The sequence below is a fragment of the Aedes albopictus genome, chromosome 2, assembly GCF_035046485.1.
Source record: "Aedes albopictus strain Foshan chromosome 2, AalbF5, whole genome shotgun sequence".
Classification (NCBI taxonomy): Eukaryota; Metazoa; Arthropoda; class Insecta; order Diptera; family Culicidae; genus Aedes; species Aedes albopictus.
This window is the reverse complement of record NC_085137.1, coordinates 118378587-118402532: the sequence shown is the minus strand read 5'-3', so window position 1 is coordinate 118402532 and position 23946 is coordinate 118378587. Positions and strand designations below refer to the sequence as shown.

At 39.8% G+C, this 23946-nt stretch overlaps 1 protein-coding gene across 1 annotated transcript in view; it reads left to right on the top strand.

Annotated features, from left to right (window-relative positions):
- The first annotated feature begins 10124 nt into the window (after positions 1 to 10124).
- LOC109419957 (uncharacterized) overlaps positions 10125 to 23946 on the top strand; it is a 37676-nt gene continuing 23854 nt past the window's right edge. The window contains exons 1-2 of the mRNA XM_029853095.2: positions 10125 to 10388; positions 10481 to 10780. The gene's annotated coding sequence lies outside the window, so the exon portion shown is untranslated. The remainder of the gene's footprint in view (positions 10389 to 10480; positions 10781 to 23946) is intronic.

Here is a 23946-nt window from a genome sequence, read left to right as displayed (position 1 = left end):
ATGATCATCGATACACCACATCGACCGACTGATGAGCTGCTCGAAACGATCCTGTTCGACGCCGAAGCCATGATCAACTCTCGACCACTGACATATATACCACTAGAAACTGCTGATGAGGAGTCGCTGACACCAAACCATTTTTTGTTGGGTAGTTCTTCCGGCGTCAAGCAACCACCCTCCGAGTTGGGATCCCGTATCAACTTGCGAAGTTGCTGGAATCAGGCCCAACATTCAACGGACACCATATGGAAACGCTGGATTAAGGAGTATCTGCCTGTAATTACTCGACGCTGCAAATGGTTTGATGAAGTCCGCGATATCCAAGAAGGAGACCTGGTTCTGATTGTTGAAACATCGATGAGGAACCGCTATGTACGAGGACGAGTCGAAAAGGTATTTCCGGGACGAGATGGACGAGTGCGTCAAGCTTTAGTGCGCACAGCAACTGGGGCGTACAAGAGACCAGCCGCGAAGCTTGCATTACTCGACGTAGGGTCACGTGGTAAACCTGGAATCGATTCTTCGGATTGATCATCGTCACCTGCCTTTACGGGTGGGGGGATGTTACGGCAAGTAGCAAGCCCCTCGGCCGAATCAGTAACTTGGTTACAGCAGGGCATCGATATTGAGTATGTATAGGTAGAAGATAAGAGATGACAGGGGAGATAAAGGTTCTGTCAAACATAGTGACTAGCATTTTTGATCATTTTGTTATTACTGGTCGCAATAGGTGAAATTTATTACAGAAAAGTTGAATTAGTGTCGGAATTAAAGAACCTGATCGGAATTTCTTTACACATACGGTAAAGGAGCAAGCACTTCAATGTTATAGGTATTTTTATTCATTTTTGTTTCGCATCAGGGTCAGAATTTGTTGCACGAAGTTGTATTAACCCAGATATCGCTGGTTGGACATCAAGGCAATTGAGAGCCAGTGGTGCTTCCCGAAACAGTAAGCTAGTTGATTTCTTTCTCATTAGATAATTAGAAAACCGCAATTTATTGGATACATATTATTTAGCCTGGAAACCCATGTATAGTTGCCGAACCCAGAACGGTCTAAAAACTCATCCCACGGTAGAACACCAAAACTGTGAGTCAAACCTTTGTAACACTATCGATCCTAACCAATAACTCAATAAAACCATTCTAGCTCAAAGCGTTCAACCCTAATATAAGTGTTTGCTACAAAGATTTGGTGACCGACCGTACACTGCCAAAGGATAAACAAAATAGGGCGGAATTAAAAGGTACGAAACTGATTACTCTTATTCGAATCACAATCAAGATAATACATAGTCAACAATAGTACGCCACAATACTCGTCTTGAGACTGCGGCTCTCCATCCTCCGTAACGCCCAATGCACGCTAAGTCACGCTTCACCTGGACAGCCCATCGTGCTCTGTGCGTTCCACGCCTTCTTGTGCCAACATCATGATCAGTATTGAAAACCAACTTTGCAGTGTTGCTATCCGGCATACTTGCAACATGCCCTGCCCACCGTATCCTTCCGGCTTTGGCCACCTTCTGGATGCTGGGTTCGCCGTAGAGTGCAGCGAGCTTGTGGTTCATCCTTCTTCGCCACACACCGTTCTCCTACACACCGCCGAAGATCGTCCTTAGCACGCGTCGCTCAAAAACTCCGAGTGCTTTGCTTGCAGGTCCTTCTCGACCATCGTCCATGTCTCGTGCCCGTAGACGACCACTGGTCTTATTAGCGTTTTGTACATGGTGCATTTGGTGCGTGGGTGAATCTTTTTCGACCTTCTGGAGCCCGTAGTAGGCCCGACTTCCGCTGATGATGCGCCTCCGAATTTCACGGCTCACTTTGTTGTCAGCCGTCAGTAAGGATCCGAGGTAGACGAATTCCTCCACCACCACGAAGGTATCCCCGTCTATCGTAACATTACTACCCAGACGGATCCGCTCGTGTTCGGTTCCGCCTACCAGCATGTACTTTGTTTTTGAGGTATTCACCACCAGTCCGACCTTTGCTGCTTCGCGTTTCAGGCGGGTGTACAGCTCTGCCACCGTTCCAAATGTTCTGGCAATAATGTTCATGTCGTCCGCAAAGCACACAAATTGTCCGGATTTTGTGAAAATCGTTCCCCGGCTGTTGAGCCCGGCTCGTCGCATCACACCTTCCAGAGCGATGTTGAAGAGTAGGCATGAGAGTCCATCACCTTGTCGCAGTCCCCGGCGAGATTCTAATGAACTGGATAGTTCACCCGAAAACCTTACGCAGTTTTGCACACCGTCCATCGTTGCTTTAATCAGTCTAGTCAGCTTCCCAGGAAAGCCGTTTACTGTCGTATGCCGCTTTGAAGTCGATGAACAGGTGATGCGTTGGGACCTGGTATTTACGGCATTTCTGGAGGATTTGCCGTACGGTAAAAATCTGGTCCGTTGTCGACCGGCCGTCGATGAAGCCAGCCTGATAACTTCCCACGATCTCATTCGTTTTAGGTGACAGACGACGGAAGATGATTTGGGATAGTACTTTGTAGGCAGCATTCAAAATAGTGATCGCCCTGAAGTTCTCAAATTCCAAATGATCGCTCTTCTTGTGAATGGGGTAGATTACCCCTTCATTCCACTCCTTCGGTAGCTGTTCGGTTTCCCAGATCCTGACTATCAGCCGATGCAGACAGGTGGTCAACTTTTCTGGGCCCAGCCTGATGAGTTCAGCTGCGATACTATCCTTACCAGCTGCTTTGTTGGTTTTGAGCTGGTGAATGGCATCCTTAACTTTCCTCAGCGTGGGAGTTGGTTCATTTCCGTCCTCCGCTGCACTTATGGCGTCGTCGTTTCCTCCGTTGCCGCGGGCTCCCGTGCCTACGTTCTCCACGCCGTTCAGGTACTGATCGAAGTGCTGCTTCCACCTTTCGATCACCTCACGTCCGTCCGTCAGGAGGCGTCCGTCTTTATCCCTGCATATTTCGGCTCGCGGCACGAAGCCGTTGCGGGATGCGTTGAGCTTCTGATAGAACTTCCGTGTTTCTTGGGAACGGCACAGCAGTTCCATTTCTTCACACTCCGCTTCTTACAAGCGGCGCTTTTTCTCCCGAAAAAGACGGGACTGCTGTTTCCGCTTCTGTTTGTAACGTTCCACGTTCTGTCGGGCCCCTTGCTGCAGCATTACCGCCCGCGCTGCGTTCTTCTCTCCAAAACCGTTCTGCACTCTTTGTCGAACCATTCGTTCGTACCCGATGGTGCTCTCGGCTGCGTCGTTGATGGCTGCTTTTACTGTACTCTAGCAGTCCTCTAAAGGGACCTCATCGAGCTCGCTCTCGACTGGCAACACGGCCTCGAGATTCTGCACGTATGCTGAGGCGACATCCGGTTGCTTCAGTCGCTGTAGGTTGTACCGTGGCGGTCGCCGTTACCGTACATTGTTGATGACGGTGAGTTTTGTGCGCAGTTTGACCATCACCAGATAGTGGTCGGAGTCGATGTTGGCGCCACGATAGGTCCTGGCGTCGATAATGTCGGAGAAGTGCCGTCGGTCAATCAGAACATGATCGATTTGAGATTCCGTCTGCTGTGGTGATCTCCAGATGTAACGATAAGGGAGGCTGTGTTGGAAAAAGGTGCTGCGTATGGCCATACTTTTGGAGGCAGTGAAATCAATGAGTCGTAGGCCGTTTTCGTTCGTCTGCTGGTGGGCGCTGAACTTACCAATCGTCGGTATGAATTCCTCCTTCTGGCCTACCTGAGCGTTCAAATCTACGTCGTGGCTTGGCCAGCGATCGTTCTCGCGTTCCAGCTGCGCGTAAAATGCGCCCTTGTCATGATCAGTACTTCCGGAGTGTGGGCTGTGCACGTTTATTATGCTGAAGTTGAAGAATCGGCCCTTGAACCTCAACCTGCACATTCTTTCGTCGATCGACCACCAACTGATTCGTATTATTCTGTTGCTAATTTTCCGTTACGATGATTTTTTACGGCTGGCTCGTAGGGCCTGAGACCAACCCCTACTTTCCGGAGGACCATAGTGCACAGTTGAGCTTAGAGTCTTTCGCTGGCACTCGGACGTAGATCAGTCGCCCCTAACATGGGGATCAGACGCTGTTGAGAGCTGCTCCTCCTGGAGAACAGACGCTCATGTTTGTCAAAGCAACCCCCCTTCCCTGTCAGCCTATGACCAAAGTTCCCACCGGGGCTGGTTACCCGATCTTCCCTGGGTATTTACCGTGCCAGATTTTTCGCACATTACCTAAAAAAAAACTAAGTGATTATTTGCATACCTCGTAAACCAGAGAATGACAAGAATATAAATATCTTGCCACTTTGAAGAAGCATTACGCTTCCTGAAATAAAACATATTCATGTTTTGATGTATCGCTATGAATTGACAAAAATATACTAAATCACGCAAATCTATTTTATGATGAGTGAAAAAGTTCCAATTTCATGAATTTTGAACTACAAACGATAATTGAGGGAATTCCTTCGATTTGCATCAGAAGTATTAAACTATGCATAATATGTTATTAGAAACATTCAAGAACGAAAAACATGACCGAAAACATTGACTATCAGAATGAACTAGTAAATATGGAAAATAGGACCCTAAAATTTGAGATTTCGAGCAGATTGCTAAAATGTCTCTACTAATGCCAGAAACTAACTGTATATGTAATGTATGTTTTTCTATTTTTCAACGTCCTTAACTTCATGCTTGAGTGGTATTTTATTTGAAGTTTGTATCTCCGTTTTCAAGATTCTGCATTTTTTCAGTGTCAGAAATTTAACGTGGAAAATATTCTTGATAGAACTCTTACATTTTTTATTTCAGTTTTTGAAGTATTCATTGGAGTTCCTATACACGCAGAAAAATGATGCTTGTTTAAAACAATAAAACGCATGGTTGATTTTCAAACTGAGAATTTACTTATTCCAAAGTTATATTTCTTTGTTCTTACTTTTAGTTTATCGATCAAAACAACCAATTCCCATCATTTTATATAACGTTAAAAACTTCATTTGTTTCAACAAAATTAGAACCATAAACATGGCCCGGAAGCACTCACACATCTATCAAATTCTTACCCCAACATCGCCACACCAAAGAAAGTGTAGCAAATCCATCACTCCAACTTCCAAGTGCAGTTTTGGCCGTGATGGATAACGCGCAGGTACTCAAGACAGCATTCACAAAAAGTTGGTCGGTTTCGATGTTTTGCCTTTTTTATTCGTTCTCGCTTACATCCGCTTGCCGAGTGTCTAAAAATAGATTTCTGTCACCAACACAATCACATTCCGGTTTTGTTGATTGCAAAAGTGCAGTCGTTTAAAACAATGTGTTGTTTTATGTTGAAACTACCAAATATCTGTTTGTTCTAACAAACTGTCAAAAATTTCGGCAAATGAAAATATTTGTATTATCAAACAATGGAGCAGTTCAGTTTAAACTAGAAATCAGTTTGTCGCTATAATAAACTGAAAAATTGGTTGATTTGAACTATAATTTAATTGTTTTTACAATTTATTTTTCTGCGTGTAGGGTTTCTTGGATGAATTTGTGTTGAAATCTTCGAAAAATCATCGAATCTTCTTGCAGGTGTTTGAAATCCTTGCATGGACATACCTGTGGAAATCAAGTATGAAATTTCTAATGGAATACTTGGAAAATTTCTTGATGGAATCTTTTTAAGAAATTCTAAGAGAATACTTGAATAAATCCTTAACGAGTCTTTGGGGGAATCGCAAGATGATTTACTGTATAAACTACTAAAGAAATTTTTGGAAACATTCGTGAAGGAAATTTGAGAGGAATTTCTAAAGGCATCTTTGGAAAAATCATCTAGAATTATGATTTTTTTTTGTATAATTCCTAAATCATAAAATCGTTGTGGCAACTCTTGAAGAAGTACTTGGAAGAATTTCTGAACGACTCCTGTAGCAAAATTTCTTAAGAAATCTTCAGAAGAGCGCCAAGATAAATCTTTAGAGAAATCTCTGGAAGAGTTATGTGAGGAAATAATTAGGAAATCCTTGAAGAATCATTTACGAAATACTTTTTTTCCGTAGAAAACTCATCAAAGGAATATTTGGAGGATCTCCTGAAAGAAACCATAGAGGAATATTTGATGAAATTCTAGGACTACTCTTACTATGGCGGAATTTTGATGTATTTTTTTGGAGGAATATCAGTTTCCGAAGGAATCATTAAAGTTCTTTTTTTTGCAGTAATTCTCTGTGGTTATTCTTTCTGATTTTTCAAGAACGCTTTGAATGATCTTCAAGATGAATCCGCAAAGATATTATTTTTCAACAAAGAATTCTTAAAGAAAACGATAAAGCAATCTTTGAAGCAAAAAAATAGTTAAAGAATTTTTCGACATAATTCTTTAAAAAAAAACAAACTTTCGCTCATTTATGGAACTTCGGAATGAATCCTTGCAGAAATCCCTGAAAAAATCATAAAAGAATACAAAAAAAAAGTAAATTGGCCACCACCGCCAGTGGGATCCTAATGCTTAGTACAAAAATCGAGATTTTTTCAATAGAGGTTTTTTTTTCGGCTTTCAATTTGATAGGCGATTGAAAGTCGAAAAAAAAACCTCTGTAAATTTCGAAACAGTCCATAATATTCTACGATTTTTTCAACGTGTTGTGTGTGGTGTCCTGCATGTGAGCCTTGCCAAAAGAGTGAGCCAGTAAATATTCGCATCACTTGAGTGAGATGGATTAAGAGTGTTGCTTAGAGAACAACTTGTTGTGACGAGCCAGAAGACAAGAGTTTTACGGTGAGTGAACGGTTCCAGTCGAGCATCGGAGTATTCCGGATGGTTTGGTCCAGAGAAGGTGGCCGGAAGGAATCCCACAGTGGCGACAACGATGGGATAAGCTTTTGGTTTGAGGAGAGGTGGTGGAGTATTTTGATTTTGGTCGGTGGATTGATATTGGGTGATCGATTGAGGCTTGTGTGTTCCCGAAGGCAATTAGATGTGGGTGGCTGCAGGTTCATGTTTTGAAACCTGAGGAGAGTGTGCATCATGGAATTTGATTAGCAGAAAGTGAAAACAACAAGGGTTAAATACGATTAGCAGAACAAGACAGTGACAGATTGTTCAAAGTGGCTGGTGCTCTGCCCGGCGTTGCTTTTCGAGAGTGTTGGTGAAAGAGAAGCTGGTGTAAATCACAGCGGTGCTCCCGGAGAGCGTTATTGAAAACTAATATTGGTCCCGGAGACCGAAACGGAATCGCTGGTGCAAAGCACAGCATAGCTCCCGGAGAGCGTTCGAAAAAAGGCTTTGGTTTCGGAGACCGGAAATAAGAGTATTGCTCCCGGAGAGCGTAATGCAAGATGATGGTCCTAGCGACCACAATGGAGAGCTTGGCATATTGAGTTTTCATAGAAGTTACCCTTAATTTTCTCACTGAGAGAAAAGAAAGACAACGAATGGATATGAAATCAAACCATCGGCAACTGTTTATTGTGGGAGTGAAGAGAACAGAACGAACGAGAATGAACCGAACGTTCATTCGTGAGGTCAACTTGCAAATCTGCGTCAGCCCTCATAAATAGCAAATGTGACAAGATTAACGAGCCTAGAAGGGCAGAGAGAAGAAACGTCCAAATTGGACAATCGATTTGCTGTCATCTCCATAGCTCCAATCGAGCAGGAAATCTATCAAATCGTCACGGATTCACCATTTTGGTATATTCGAGACACTAGGCACAGCTTGTTTCTTGGAGAAGGTTTAACAAATCGCATTTCGCGGGGCATGAACGTTAGGAGTGACTCTGGAAGATTGTGTATGAATTTATATGACGTATTCGGAATTGCTGTCAGGAATCTGTCTTTCAAGAGAGGATGGTGAGACAAACGATGGCATAATGGTTGTGGAACCTGATGGCCTGGAGGAGAATTTGAAGATATCAATATGTTGGATGATGAACATGCTTGCCAGATCGGTGTGAGCTGAGAAAAGAAATACGTTCTTCGCGACCGGAGATAGTCTCCGTTTGAAAATGTTTCAAAGAAAGTTGGTAAACATGTCGATGATATTTTGATAGCAATTGACATTAATAATTGATTTAAAAAGGATTTGTTGTCATGACAAGGTGCCTAGTTTGTGTTGCGGACCTGGAGTGATAGATAAAGCACGTGACTGTCACGCCGAGGACCCGGGAACGAATCCCACTCCTGACAGACTCACAAAATGAGAGTTCTTCCTTCAGAAGTGAGGGAAAGCGTGGGCCCCGAGATAAGCCCCAGGTAAAAAGAGGGATCTCGTTGATAAAGAGGAAAAAAGATGTCTGGTACAGAGGACAGATCTCTGAAAGCTGACGTGAATGTTTAGTAGCGTGATGGAGGGAAACGTGATATTGAGCAATATTGTAGTGGCACAGATAAACGGGAGTACTCATACAAGGGTGAGTCGTAAGGAACAGAGTGCCAGGCTGCACTTTTGGCTGCTACTGGTTAGCACACTAAAAAAAAAAGAAAGAAGTGAGGGTGTGCTGAGCAACTAACTCCTTGCACTTATATTAAGATTGACATCATAGTCAAGGATCGGCAAATGTTAAGAGTTGATACTGGCAGACGCTAGGGGCGGTAGCCGGTAAAATGCAAACAAAGAACACGAGCAGGAATGAAGCGAGTGGCAGAGCCTGACATGTGACGGATAGGTCGGTCACTGTCGAGGAGTAGAATCGTTACTTGTTAAATATCCTAAGGGAAAACAAGTAGACTAAGAGAAAAAACGAGATGTGGTGTCCTGCATGCGTTGCGGTAACTCTTGAAGAAGTACTTGGAGGAATTTCTGAACGACTCCTAGCAAAATTTCTTAAGAAATCTTCAGGAGAGCGCCATATGGGTGATGAATGCTTGAGGAAATGCCAAGATAAATCTTTGGAGAAGTCACTGAAAGAGTTATGTGAGGAAATAATTAGGAAATCATTGAAGAATCATTTACGAAATACTTTTTTTCCGTGGAAAACTCATCAAAGGAATATTTGAAGGATCTCCTGAAAGAAACCATAGAGGAATATTTGATGAAATTCTAGGACTACTCTTACTATGGCGGAATTTTGATGTATTTTTTTGGAGGAATATCGGATTCCGAAGGCATCATTAAAGTTTTTTTTTTGCAGTAATTCTCTGTGGTTATTCTTTCTGATTTTTCAAGAACGCTTTGAATGATCTTCAAGATGAATCCGCAAAGATATTATTTTACAACAAAGAATTCTTAAAGAAAACGATAAAGCAATCTTTGAATCAAAAAAATAGTTAAAGAATTTTTCGACATAATTCTTTTAAAAAAACAAACTTTCGCTCATTTATGGAACTTCGGAATGAATCCTTGCAGAAATCCCTGAAAAAATCATAAAAGAATACAAAAAAAAGTAAATTGGCCACCACCGCCAGTGGGATCCTAATGCTTAGTACAAAAATCGAGATTTTTTCAATAGAGGTTTTTTTTTCGGCTTTCAATTTGTTAGGCGATTGAAAGTCGAAAAAAAAACCTCTGTAAATTTCGAAACAGTCCATAATATTCTACGATTTTTTCAACGTGTTGTGCAAAATGCAATAGCGCGATTTAAATGTATATACATATATATTTATTATTGTATGTAGTAGGTCGATTGACCAGTCGCTGTGCTGGCGTCGTTTTTGCTCCTGTTTGACGTTTGTTTACTACTGCCACCTGGTGATCGCTCGGCCAAGCACAGTACGTTTAGCATTGGGCGGTTATGTTTTGGTGACGATGTTTTCCAATGAATTTTGTTCTAAGAGTTACGTCAGTTTCTCTGTGGTACGTGTATTAGGAATAGGAAAAAAGAGTGACAGAGGGTAAGTGGTGGTCTAGAAATCCAGAAAAACGATGGACTTAATAAATTCTGGCGTTCGATTTGAATAGGTCGAATCTGTATAGGAATCACAGCAAAGTTGCGACCTTTTCAAATCGAACGCCAGAATTATTTTTTCTATCTCGAAAAACCTTGCGAAAAACGGCCGATTTGAACAATGTTGCGCACATTGCCACCAGATGTCCTCCTGCGTCAAGTTTGACTCACCTGGCCACCCTATCGTCGTTAATTTTTCTTTTGTTGCATCTTTTTCGTTCAGTTTTGCTTCTGGCTGTGTCTCTCTCCGCCTGACCGATGCATCACTGTCAGTCAGTTTTCTCGCGTTTGGTCTTGGAAGTTGCAACACCCCATCGCGTTTTCGTTTCGTCGCGAGTGCAAGTTTCGCAGGGAGCAATAGTTTTTGTGTGCTTAAATTCGTGAAAAATAGTTTTCCTTCAAGAAAAATCTTCGATGGAAGTGACGAACTATCGGCTGGTTGTCGATTGCTCGTATTAAAGTGCAGATCGGGCTGCAGTGATTGCAGTTGTTATGTGTGATTCCTATGCGCCAGCAAAAAGAAGGTCCGCAGAAGGAAATTTTCTTAGAAAGTGAAATTGCATTTATGCTGCTGGTATTTTGGGTTTTGTGTGTGTTTTAATTGCTCTGGTTTCAGTACCTAGAACGGATCCGTAGATCCGGCCAACCAATGAGTGCACTACGTAACAAATTAGCGGCCGGGCGGTGCTTTTAGGAAAGAAAAATCTAAAATAAAGAATGGGAAGAGGCAGTGTATGAAATTTTTGGTGATTGTGTAAACAGGTTGCAGAGCAGAGGGCGGAGGATTATCTCTCTCGACAGTGCGCTCGTCTCTCGTCCATCGGGATCGGAGATCAGAATGTCCCAGCAGCATCGGCGGCATCAGCATCTGCAACAGTACCAACAGCAACAAGAGTACCGCCGTCGAAGACAGCAGGTTTGTATTTATATGGAAGTTCTAGGGCAGAGGCAAGATGTTTCTTCTATAAGTGCTGAATATCAGAGAATATGTACATTTCGAACCTGCAATCAAGGCTTGCATAGAACAATGAAAATAATGCTCTGATTGCGATGGATTGGTGTCAATCAATTCAATCGGGAAGCAAAATTTAAACTTTGAACCGCCCTGGTTTGCGTCGTAACATCTGACGTGGGTGGAAGACAAGGATATCAGGAAGTTATGAAACAAGTATGTATATCTATCTAACTGTATCTGCCTCGTATCGTGTTAGTTTTCGTCAATCCACGGCATGTGCTTTTTCACTGCTGATACATCTAGAAATGCTGGGAAGATTTATTATTCTAATTGTAATTTAAACGAGTCATGGAATATCAGATTCCTCACCCTGATACAAAGTGTATACTAACAGGATAAAATTACAATTACTATTATTAGTATCACTATATTAAAAGACTTGAAGAACAGTTCAGTTATCTCAGTTACTGATGTTTACATGAGGGTTTGCCATTGTCTAAACATCATTACTGCAGTACACATCAACCATATTATGTCTATACTCAAAACTTACTAGAAAATATAATCCAAGCCCAAGGCAGAATCAATTATTGAAGAGTTCTTGAAAAAAAATTAATTATAAAATTAGTTACTTCTAGAAAGATTATCAATATTATAAATGTTGCTCTTATGATCAGAGCAACGGCAAGCTGATTTATAATAATTTTGATTTGAATAAAAGTTAATGTAACGAACTCCCCTGGGCTTGGATTATATCTTCCAGGAAGCTTTGATTTCAGGCATGTGGTCGATGGCCTTTGCAGTAATGATTAGAATAGCTGAATGTATAATCAATGGCAAACAATTCTGTAAGAATCAGGTCTCCAAGTCATCTGATATAGTTATACTGATCATGACGCTGCATAGTATATCGAACATTCGTAGAAGTCATTTATGTGCCGGGAAAATATAATTCCAAGTTGGAGAGAATATTACAAACTGAGGGAGGGTAATAGGCCCAGTCAGACCCCTGAATGGGCAATGTGGGTTAGTTTATGGGAATGCCATTGAAGGTTTGTAATATTCTCCGAGGCTTTCGAAATCCAACAGGGCGCGTCCCCGGGTTGCGGATAGGGGGAAAAGGGAGATTTTTCACATTTGTACTGTAATCAGCCAATGTGGTATTATCTCCTATGGTGTTGTAGTGCGAATGAATGATCTCATTCTATGGGAATTCGAACCTTGTAATGTATTGTTTATCAACTTCAATTTTCTAAGCTTGATAAGGTTTTGAAGACAAACATGAGATGAGAGAATTGCCTAATAGGAAAGTCACATCAGCAAAGCTTTTACATATGCAAATGCTATCCATGGGGTCATGTCTAGCATTTAATATGTATGGCAATGACTGATTCTTACCTAGCAGGGGTACTACAAGACCACGTGGACAATTCGATTAAAGGCTTAATTGGGGATAATATATTTTCCAGAACTGAAGGGACATTTTTTCCGGGGTGACTGGCGAGTCGGAGAGGGTAGAAGTTTCCGTTTGTTATAATTGACAAAATATACAATCGGGCGCTTTTTCTTTCTATGACTTGCTTGGTATTTTGTGGATTATTGTTTTTTGGTTTTGGAAGGTATGCGATTCACTATTGAGCCTTAAAATTATTTTGCATCTGAATAGCATTGATATCGTCAAGTCTGCACCAACACCCTAATCCCACACCAAAATACCCTTTTCCTATCCCATGGCGTTTATGTGGTCAGCAAAGACTATTCAGCCATTACCCCTCCTTATCATCGGCTTTGGACTGACTTGCGCTCTCATTGCCCCACCAAATGCTGTAAAATGAAAATGAAAATGAAATAGGCTTTTCGCCGGTTGGCAGTATAGTATTTAGCTGTGTACGAAGATACGGATTAGTTGGTGTACAGATGACAGGGTTCTCACGGGAAGTGCTTCAAGCGAGGCTTACATAACATCTGACAATAAAGAAACCTATTTTCCTTGACTTTCTAAGCAATGGACATCTGACCGAACACACGTGTTTTCGTTAATCTCCTAGGCATTATTAAGATATGACGTATGTGCATGACGGAACAACTAGCAGGACACAGTTCCAGACGTCTCTTTTTAATAACGATATTCAGCATATTTCCAATAAAACTACACTTCAATAAAGCAAAGACTAAAGCTGCTATGATAGAACAGATCAGAATGACTTAATTGACTTATTGACTACATATTGGAGATCTACTTCGAATAACTGACAAATTGACAAGAACGTAACTAAATACATGGACCATACTACAAAAAAAAACAATTGACAAAAAAAGGGGGAAACTTTTATTAAAACTATTTTTGTTCAACGCAGGCCAAAACAGTGTCGACTTGGGCCACGATATGCCTACGTACTTCTGTGTGTTGAAACAAAAATAGAGGCTCATAGAAGCAAATGTAGGGAAAGGGTGCGGTGTTAGAACATAAGCACAGTGTGCTACCGCCGTAATCACTATGAAAAAAAATAAATAAATAAATAAAAGTTAATGTAACGAACTCGTTTAAATTACAATTAGAATAACAAAACTTCCCAGCATTTCTAGTACTACATTTTTACACGTTCCTTTTGTAGTTCTAGTAATATTTTTTTAATACAAGTACTCAAAGGCGAACTTTTGCCCCATACTGGGGGCAAAAATTCGCATTGTGCGGGGCAAAAGTTCGCACGTTGTGAAGGATAGTTTGTTGGTGTGAAGTTAATTTATATCATGGTAATTCATGTTTATTCCTTCACTTCTGTCACGAAATAAGTTTCTTTCTATTCATGGCATTACATGCCAACTAGAACACGGCCTGATTCTCAGCTAAAACAGTGTATTTTATGAATACTTCCACAACTATTATCTAAGAGCATTCCCCATGTAACCAGAAGCATTATATCATTGCACGAATTAGACTGCATTTCAACCTTTGCAATGCGAAATGCAGTAATACCACACTCAAGTCATGCAATTATCCCTTAGATTGACATTATCAATGTAATGATGCATTACATTTTTTCTTTACATTAGGGTGCATAAAAGGTGCTATACGATAATTTAATAATTCAACACTGCAAAAACTGAATAATAGTTATTTATGCAACGAGGTGCAAAATGAAGATTTTTACAGCACGAGTCGTACATTTATCCAACGAGGCTTGCCGAGTTGGGTAATTATGGCGAGGCGATTGCTGTAAAAATCGAGTTTTGCAACGAGTTGCATACAACATTTTTTGCAATGCCAAAACTATTCACTAGATATGATTATTCCCACTACAGCTTCCGCTCGATAACTGGGCTTTGACGACAGTTCAGTTAGCGAGCGCCGCTCGATAACTGGACTGAGCCTCCGGAGCCGGAGACTATTTTTATATTTTGTTTTGTTTACTGATTTGCAAAATGTGAGGTTAAATTTCGTTTATTTTTGACAGTTAACTGCTTTTTAACTGAACTTTGGTCCAGTTATCGAGCGCCCAGTTAAAAAGCAGTCCAGTTAAACAGCAGTCAGTTATCGAGCGGATGCTGTAGTATCATCGTGCTTCGCAGTGTGGTTGAATGAGAACACCCACATGCTCCATCATGCCAGGCATGAAATTAGGATCAAGCAAGTCATGCTATAACCGTCCCGATTTTCCAAGTCTTAAGTCTAGTACGCAGATGGTGAGAAAAGCACTCAAGAAAAAATCGCTCTAATTACCAAAGGAATTTTGACAACTGATTAGTATGGGACGAAATGTCACTTTTCCGTGAGGAATAATTGAACGGAATATTTTTCCGCGAGGAAAAGTGACAGCTCCATTTGATTTGCACGGCAGGCGTTACGAGCGTTACACAATTTTCATTTCTTTCCAGCTGCGGACCGCTCAAGAAATTTTAACAGCGAAATCATTTCTTGATCGTTTCTTGGCCTATTCTTTTCCACAGTTCTTATCAGGTGCGTACCACCCATTACCGTGGAAAGTCTAGTTGTCAATCAAACAACCGCATTATGGTTCATCTTCTTCTTCTTCTTGGCGTAACGTCCTCCTGGGACAAAGCCTGCTTCTCAGCTTAGTGTTCTATGAGCACTTCCACAGTTATTAACTGAGAGCTTCCTCTGCCAATGACCATTTTGCATGTGTATATCGTGTGGCAGGCACGAAGATACTCTATGCCCAAGGAAGTGTAGGAAATTTTCTTTACGAAAAGATCCTGGACCGACCGGGAATCGAACCCGTCACCCTCAGCATGGTCCTGCTGAATACCCGTGCGTTTACCGCCTCGGCTATATGGGCCCGAAATGGGTTGCATTATGAACCATAATGCAACTGATTGATTAAGTGAAGTAAAGCAGGCTGTTGTGTCACTACAATGGCAAGTTTAAAACAAGTTTTATAGTGCGGAATTGCAAAAAAAAATATTGCATTTAATGCAATATACAAACTAGCAAAAATTGCTCTAACAATACAATTATAAAAGAGACAATCAAGAAAAGTGAACAACATTACTCTAGCGGTCTTCAACACTTCTGGTTCGACTCCCGACCAGCTTAATCCCCGTTTGAACCACCGATCGACGACTTTCTTCAGCAAATCCAATTAGCATATCGCCCCCTTAATGCTAGAACTAGGTAACTCGTTTTGGAAAATGCGGATAAAAATGGCTGATAAAACTTATCCTGGTATAAAACATACTCTTTGTTGGTCTTAAAAGTTGAACTAATATGTGTTTTCGAGTTTTCAATTGACAAACTTGTGTTTGTTGTGGTGTACGTTCAGATATAAACAAATTTCTGGCGATTTCGAAAAACTAGTTACCTAGTTCTAGCATTAAGGGGACGATATGAGCAGTGTGTGAATGGTGTTTTAATTTGCTTATCTTTATTAATATCTTCTGAAATGCATTATGTAGGGATAGGCGGGGCAATATGGACACCCTAAGGTTTTTGCCAACTTTACCTGGCAATATGTCAAAAAAGTTTAGTTTTTTTATACATGTATCCTTTTAAAGTCTATTAAGCATCTATTGCATAAGAATGCTCACGAAGAAAAACTATTTGTCCACTTCAAAAAATGTTATGAAAAATGTTAGTTTTTCATGACCGTCTTCAAGCATACGGGGCAGAATGGACACCCCCATGGGGCAATATGGACACCATGAGACTTTTATGAATTTCGTACATTATTTACACCTATGAAGCCATTTCATTACAAAACTACTATTATGGATGAATAATACGCCGAAGTAGTTCATTTTTGTTCAAATAATTTAAATTCAGGCTGTTTTGGATAAAGCTTCGTTTTTGTCGGCATGTACAGCTGTGACTAGAACAACTATTTTCCACTTCTGTCGTTTTTTGACCAATTTGTTTCACCCTATGTAAACATTTAACCGAAAATATACTGAAATCGAAGAATTTGGTTGGTTTGTGATTTAAATTATATTTTTCCCTTGCCGCTTCTTTCAAAAAGGTGAATGTCCATTTTGCCCCGGCAGCAGAAGATATTTCCAAACTTGATTTTTGATATAATAAAGAAGAAAATATAAACATGTTAAGCATGTAGATACAAATGTCAATTTCTTGATTTTGCTTTGGCTGACCAAGCCATGTGGGAAATTACACTGTTGAAAATGCTTTGACATCCATGTGCACAACAGAACATGTGCTCAATGAACATCGAGCACATGTTCTGTTGTGCACATGGATGTCAAAGCATGTAGATACAGCAAAACTACTTGCATGTGTTCTAGAAATATCAGACCTGCAATAAATTAATCACTAAATCTTATTTTAGATGGTGTGAAAATTATAATTTCCATGCACAAAAAACGGAGGACGCAACTTTTTCGTGTAAAATCAAGTATAATTTTAATTTCGAATGTTTCTTTCCTGAAACTACGTTTTAGACAAATGGACTATATTCTCCATTCGCATATTTCAAAATATTGAGGGTGTCCATTCTGCCCCGGGTGTCCATAATGCCCCGCCTACCCCTATTCATCAGTGATTTATCAGAATGTGATTATAGGGATTCTATTACATATGGCATAGTCATTTTGCATTCTACTGCAATGATTGAGACAGAAGAACAGATTCCTTTTAGTTAATGGAATATCTGTTGTTATCACTGCAGCAGAAATTGTGCACGGCGCCAGCGCGTATGGAACTCATCTAGCGGTCTTCAACATTTCTGGTTCGACTCCCGACCCGGCAACAAAAAAATGGTTAAAAACATTCATGTGTGGGGGCATTAGTACCGCCGATAATGAAAGGTGCTAGCAATAGATTTTTGTTTTGGTTTTTCGTATTGAGAATGTGCAAATGCAAATATACAGCACCTGCATTTATGTTACTTACTTTAGCAATGGCTGTCAACGTGCTGCAATATGTGGCACTAATGTGATTTTAGTGGGGCCCTTTTCGACTTATATATTGCTTCAATGAGGTGTTTAAAGTAATGCAGCATTATATTGATGCACTTATATACGGCAATATTGATGCACTTATATACGGCTTCGTGATAACTTCCCTGGGCTTGGATTATATCTTCTAGGAACCTTTGATTTTGGGCATGTGGCCGATGTGCTTTGCAGTAGTGATTGGAATAGCTGAATGTATAATCAATGGCAAACAGTTCTGTAAAAATCAGATCTTAAAGTCATCTGATATAGTTATACTGATCATGCTACTGTCTAGTATATCGAACATTTGTCGAAGTCATTTATGTGTCGGGAAAATACAATTCCAAGTTGGTGAGAATATTACAAACTGAGGGAGGGCCTATCAGTCAGACCCCTGAATGGGCAATGTGGGCTAGTGTGTGGGAATGCCATTGAAGGTTTGTAATATTCTCCGAGGCATTCGAAATCCAACAAGGCGTGCCCCCGGGTTGCGGATGGGGGAAAAGGGAGATTTTTCGCATTTGTACTGTAATCAGCCAATGTGATGTGATCTTCTATTGTGTTGTAGTGCGAATGAAAGATCTCATTCTATAGGAATTCGAACTTTGTAATGTATTGTTTATTAACTTCAATTTTCTATGCTTGACAAGGTTTTGAAGACTAACATGAGATGAGAGAATTGCCTGATAGGAAAGTCACATCAGCAAAGCTTTTACATATGCAAATGCTATCCATGGAGTCATGTCTAGCATTTAATATGTATGGCAATGACTGATTCTTACCTAGTAGGGGTACTACAAGACCACGCGGACAATTCGGTTAAAGGCTTAATTGGGAATAATGTATTTTCCGGAACTGAAGAGACATTTTTTCCTGGGTGACTGGCGAGTTGGAGAGGGTAGGAGTGTCCGTTTATTATAATTGACAAAATAAACAATCGGGCGCTTTTGATTTCTGTGACTTACTTGGCACACTATGGATTATTGTTTTCTTTTGGTTTTGGAAGGTATGCGATTCACTATTGATCCTTAAAATTATTTTGCATCTGAATAGCATTGATATCGTTTGTACCAACATCCTAATCCCACACCAAAATACCCTTTTTTCTATCCCATGTCGTATATGTGGTCAGCAAAGACTATTCAGCAATTACCTCTCCTTATCATCGGCTTTGGACTGACTTACGCTGTCATTGCCCCACCAAATGCTGCAAAATGAAAATGAAAATATACGATTTCGTGTATACTTGGGTCCAGCGTTACTGAAGTTGTCAAAATACATTATGGGATAATTATAGTGGCAAGTGTTACACAAAATACTTGAAAAAAATCTAATATGGTGCAAAACAATTGCCGGGACCGTAATTTTAATCTAACCTCCGTCAGTATGGTGATGTATTATAACTGTAATTTTACCAACTAAGCTATGAAAGACCCCAAAAAATTGATCAACATAATACTGTCAAAAACTTTCAAAAGATGACACAAGTATGGCGAAAAATGGTTTCAAAATATTGTTTAACCCATTTTTCATTTTTTGTTTTCAATAGGCGAACACAATGATTCCCTTATAATCGATCTTCTACCAAAATTAAATTCAAATCCTCTGTCGGAACGATTTGAGGATGCTTACTACACTTATCATATATCATAGTAGTTTCTATACAAATTTGTCATCGCTTCAAATATTCTGTAACTATATTGATGTTCTAGATTTAAAAACATAGTGCGAACTTTTGCCCCACTGTCGATGCATCAACAATGTTCCTTCCTACAAGAAACAAAAGAAGTTTTTTGTTTGATCGACTGCACCTCTCAAACTACTATGAAATGACGATTCTCAGACATCAAGAGGTTATGCAATTCTTCTTCTTTCAGTCATTACAAATTCTTATTCCAAAAGGTCCAACAATTACATCAAAACAGCTAGAAACACATATTTTTGCGTAACCCTGCTACTGCATAACGAAATCGTTTCAATTTTTAATGATGGGTAACTGACCTGATAAATTATCAGTAATAATGTGTCGAACCCATACAGATTTGCTTGGGTTCTTAACTCGTGCGATGAAAAATACCCACTGCGAACTTTTGCCCCGCATTGAATAGAATCTCGTAATCTCGATTTAAAAGTTTCTGCTCAATCATACTCTGAACACATGAACAAATTCATCGCTCGACTTTTTGAATAAACACTTACTGTCAAATCATAATTTTTGACCATCCTATGTACCATAGTGTCACGTAGATGGTTTGCCGGGAATTGAATTCAAGTTGTGCCCAAAATAGACGTGGACTTGACGGAAATATAATTCGAGGGACAATTATTCAAGCTTTTTATTTCAAGTAAATTGTAGTTCTGTTACAATATTTTTACATGATATGGAAGCTAATTTATAAATTAGCAAGTAATACTAAATTGGTCATGAGGCGTTAGACGAGGTGCAAGAAAAAAAAACCGATCATTATTAATCGGTCCTTACACAGACGGGAATTAGATGAAACCCCTTCCAACAAGTGAGCTGGCGCGCTAACTGCTCAAAGTGGTATGCGTAAATTTACTTATTTTGTATGAACCAGCCAGCACGTTACCTTTGATTGTTTATTTACCTTCGCTCTACTAATAGGGGAATTTCAAGCCGAGGCGTGGTGCGTCACAAATATTTAGTTTACCTTTGATAAAAAAACGATGTTTAGTCTTCCTCAAGTGAGATATTGTAAATGCAAAACATGTTTACTTCTAGTCCCGAAATAGATTTTTTCTGGATCATTTAGCGCGTTTAATTAGTTTAAAAAAAACGAGCGACGTTGAATGTAGCTACCGATTTCTGCACTGCAATTGCAACCTGTTGCCTAGTCACTTCCTCTCTGTACCGAAAATCCAATTCAGAACACAAAACGCCTCCACTTTTCCGGCCGCCGTCAGTTTGCCGCACCAACGCCCTCCCCCAGGGTAGTTAGCATGTCGCGAGAGCTTGTCGATTCGATAGGTATACGACGGGATCGCCGCCGCGTGCGACGCCTCAAAGGCCGACCGCCAGTCTCGCGGTTAATTACAATCCGCAGTGCAGTGTGCGGCATAATGTAATTCGTTTCTGCACGAATGTCTTCCAAGTTTTTTGTGTGCTCTGCTCTCTCTACCCTTAACTTACTTTGATTGTTACCTTGGCGCTTTATATGTAGCAGCTTGCCGTCTTCGAGGTTCCGTCACGCAAAGAATGAAGGCACGTGGATAATAAGAAATTTCTGCGAAGCAACGATACCTGCCAACGATATCTATGGGGACGCTGATGGGGCTAAAAGTTATTGGGTTTAAAGTATTTCGAAAAATTTCCCAATTTCACTAATTCGAAACTTTAAATGAACGTCATTTGCCGGGCGTTCTTAAAATACTGTCAATTTGATTTAAAGGTATCGATTTGGGCCTTAGGACTTAACGCGTGTTTTACATTCTACAAACAAAATCACATGTCTTGCCAAGCGTTATTATGGAAATTTTTCTACGTTTTTCTGTTGTTTTGGTGCTCAATAGCATAAAAAGGGTAGAATATCACGCAAAATATTTTTTCTGGATATCCTAGATCATCCAAACTGTTCTTGAGTATAGATCCCAAAGTTTACAGGTGTAATGGTAAATTATTTCATTATACAAAGCTACTATTTGAAATCTATAATGTCCAGTGAGTCTTCTGAAAATTCAATAGACAGTATCAGATCTTCGAATGAGTGTAATCAGTTTCGTACCTTTTAATTCCGCTCTACGTGGCTTATCCTTTGACAGATACGCGTATTTCGACTACCACTTGTAATCTTCCTCAGTGTCAGTTATCCACTGAGGAAGATTACAAGTGGTAGTCGAAATACGCGTATCTGTCAAAGGATAAGCAACATAGGGCGGAATTAAAAGGTACGAAACTGATTACACTCATTCGAAGAGGGTATTCTGCTTAGAGGGTTCGAAAAGTCGATACAAGTATCAGATCTGTTAGGATATCCTAGGTCCTTGAGCTTAGATCCTGAAGTCTACGGGTGTAACGGTAACTTCTTTTAGTATACCAAGCTACGATTTGTAATCTATCATGTCCTGTAAGTCTTCTGAAAGTTCACTAGACAGTATCAGAACAGTCGGGAAATCCTAAGTCATCCAAACTGTTCTTGAGCTTAGATCCTAAGATCGGCGGGTGTAACGGTAATTTCTTTCATTATACAAAGCTACTACTTGTAATCTATCATGTCCAATAAATCTTCTGAATGTTCAATAGACATCATAAGATCAGCCGGGGCCATCCCAACTATCATGATGTTTAATATCTAGCATCTACAGCAGCGTTTCTCAAACTATGAGTCGCGACCCCACAGTGGTCGAAAAACACGATCGTGGGCATTTAGAGCAGTGGTGCTTATCCTGCGGCCCGCGGGCCGCATGCGGCCCTCCAAGCCTTGAGATGCGGCCCGCGGAGTACTTTTCGACGTGCAGAAATTTTTGAACTATTTTTTTTTTTTGAATAACTCGTTCAGTTTCTTAAGAAATCGAACAAAAAAGTTTAGCTGATCAATTTTCATAGTGTTAAACACAAATTAAATGATAAAAATACATAAAGAACAATCCGTTCCGGTAAGATTCAAACTCACGACTCCGAACTATTCCGGCGTCGTATAGCTAAGCCACAAAACCAGAAATATCTCAAACAACTTTAGAAGAAATTCCTGGAGCAACAAAATATATTCTGAGACCTACAAAGGGGCTGTCCATTAATTACGTAAGGGAATTTTTGCGATTTTCTGACACCCCCTCCCCCCCTTGTAAGATTTTTTGCATGAGAACCCAAAAATTTTTGTATGGCGCGTAAGATTTCTCAAACCCCCCCTCCCCCCATAAACCCTTACGTAATTAATGGACAGCCCCAAACAAGATTCCAGGATCAATTGCAGCAACGCATGAGGTAAATCTGAACATTAATCTTGAAGCAACTTTAAAAGATAATTTTTTAAGAAACTGTCAGAAATAATTGTAAAGAATCTCAAGCAGAAAAAATCCGGAGCATCTTTAGGATAAATTTCGATAGCAGCATAGGAGCATTCCTGGAGGCACTTTGGGAAATATTTATGAAACATTCTGGTTTATGTTGAAGTTCATAGTAAACTTCAAGATATTTTTAAAAGACTTTAATAAAAATCATTAGCTGCAACTCCAGAAGAGACTTCTGGAAATACTTCACTAAAATCTTCGAGAAGCTCCAGGAAAATTTCTAGAGAAGCTTCAGGAAAAATCCGGAAGCTATTCTAGAAGAAATACTTGGAAAATATTCATGAAAAATTCGTGAAGTAACTTCAGAGCAATTCCAAAGGTAAATCCAAGAAAAGTTCTTGGAGGCGTTCCAAGGGCATTCTAGAAATACTAAAAGAAACTCCAGAAAATTTTCTGAATAAGCAATTTCAAGATAAGCTGTTAAAGAAATTGCTTGAAAATATTCTGGACAAACTCCAGAATAAAGTTCAAAAGAAGATCCAGCATTTTTGGAGCGATTCAGAAGAAATTCATATAAAAGTTGCATGAGAAATTTCTGAAGTGGCTTCAAGGCAATCTAGGGGCGACTCCTAAATTGTTTATTTAAATTTCAATTTGAAACTCAAACATTTTTCTAAAGTAAGCCTATGAGTCTGAATTGTGTTTTGTTTTCCTTAAAATACAAAAAAACTTAAAGTTTCGCTAAATATATTTTAGAACCACAGTTATCAGTCAATTTTTGTCACTTAACGAAAAATAAAAACTACATGAAGCAAGTTTGACCCTTTCACAAGTTCTGAACGGTTTTGATTTTCAATAAAAGTATTGTAAAATGGTTCTTTTTGTTGATTTTGTTCATCGATATTCTATGCGGCCCGCCGGTCGATCTCGAATTGTAAATTTGGCCCGTGGTATCCTTCAGCTTGAGCACCACTGATTTAGAGAGTGAAAATGTGAAAATAATATAATGTGAAGTTCTGCAAAGTTGTTGCATATTTTTAGGAGCAACTTTTGATAAGTTTACTCAAAAGTTAGATAAAAATCGACATAAGCCACGATAACTATATGGTGTCTTCGGCTATGTTGTAGATAATATCATGCAGAAAAATGTTGCCGAAGACACTTTTGCTTCATCTTAAAAAAAAAAATACATATAATAAATTCAGTACCGTCAATTCGCCAGTCACCGTGAAGGCTCCATTCCGCGTGCCTTCGAATATTTTTTTCATTATTTCCATATTACGATTCAATGGTATGACAATTTCCTTTCAATTTCACCAATACAACACTAATGAGTTGTTACCATGTTAAAAAGCTCATTATAAACTTTTTAAAGTATCATTTTGACACTAAAGTGTGTTTACATGAAGCGATTTTCTGCTCGTTCACTGTATTCATAGTCAAAAAACTAAAACTGCGCTAAGGTGATATAAGCGATAAACTAAATGTAGTATCGTTTTTATTCCACCAAGATGCAATTAAATTCACATATCAGGAACGTATTTTGCATTACCGAAGCAGCTACCTTCTACTAATATTACTATATCACCAAGTTTTGTGAAAAAAAAATCTACTTTTGTGGATTTTACTTTCATTTTAACCTATAATGGTGGCAATTAACAGCGGCATCAACAATGTTTATAAGATTGGTTCAAATTATAGCCCTTATTCGCCCCGACCTCTTAGATCCACGGTGACTGGTGCCTCGACAGTAT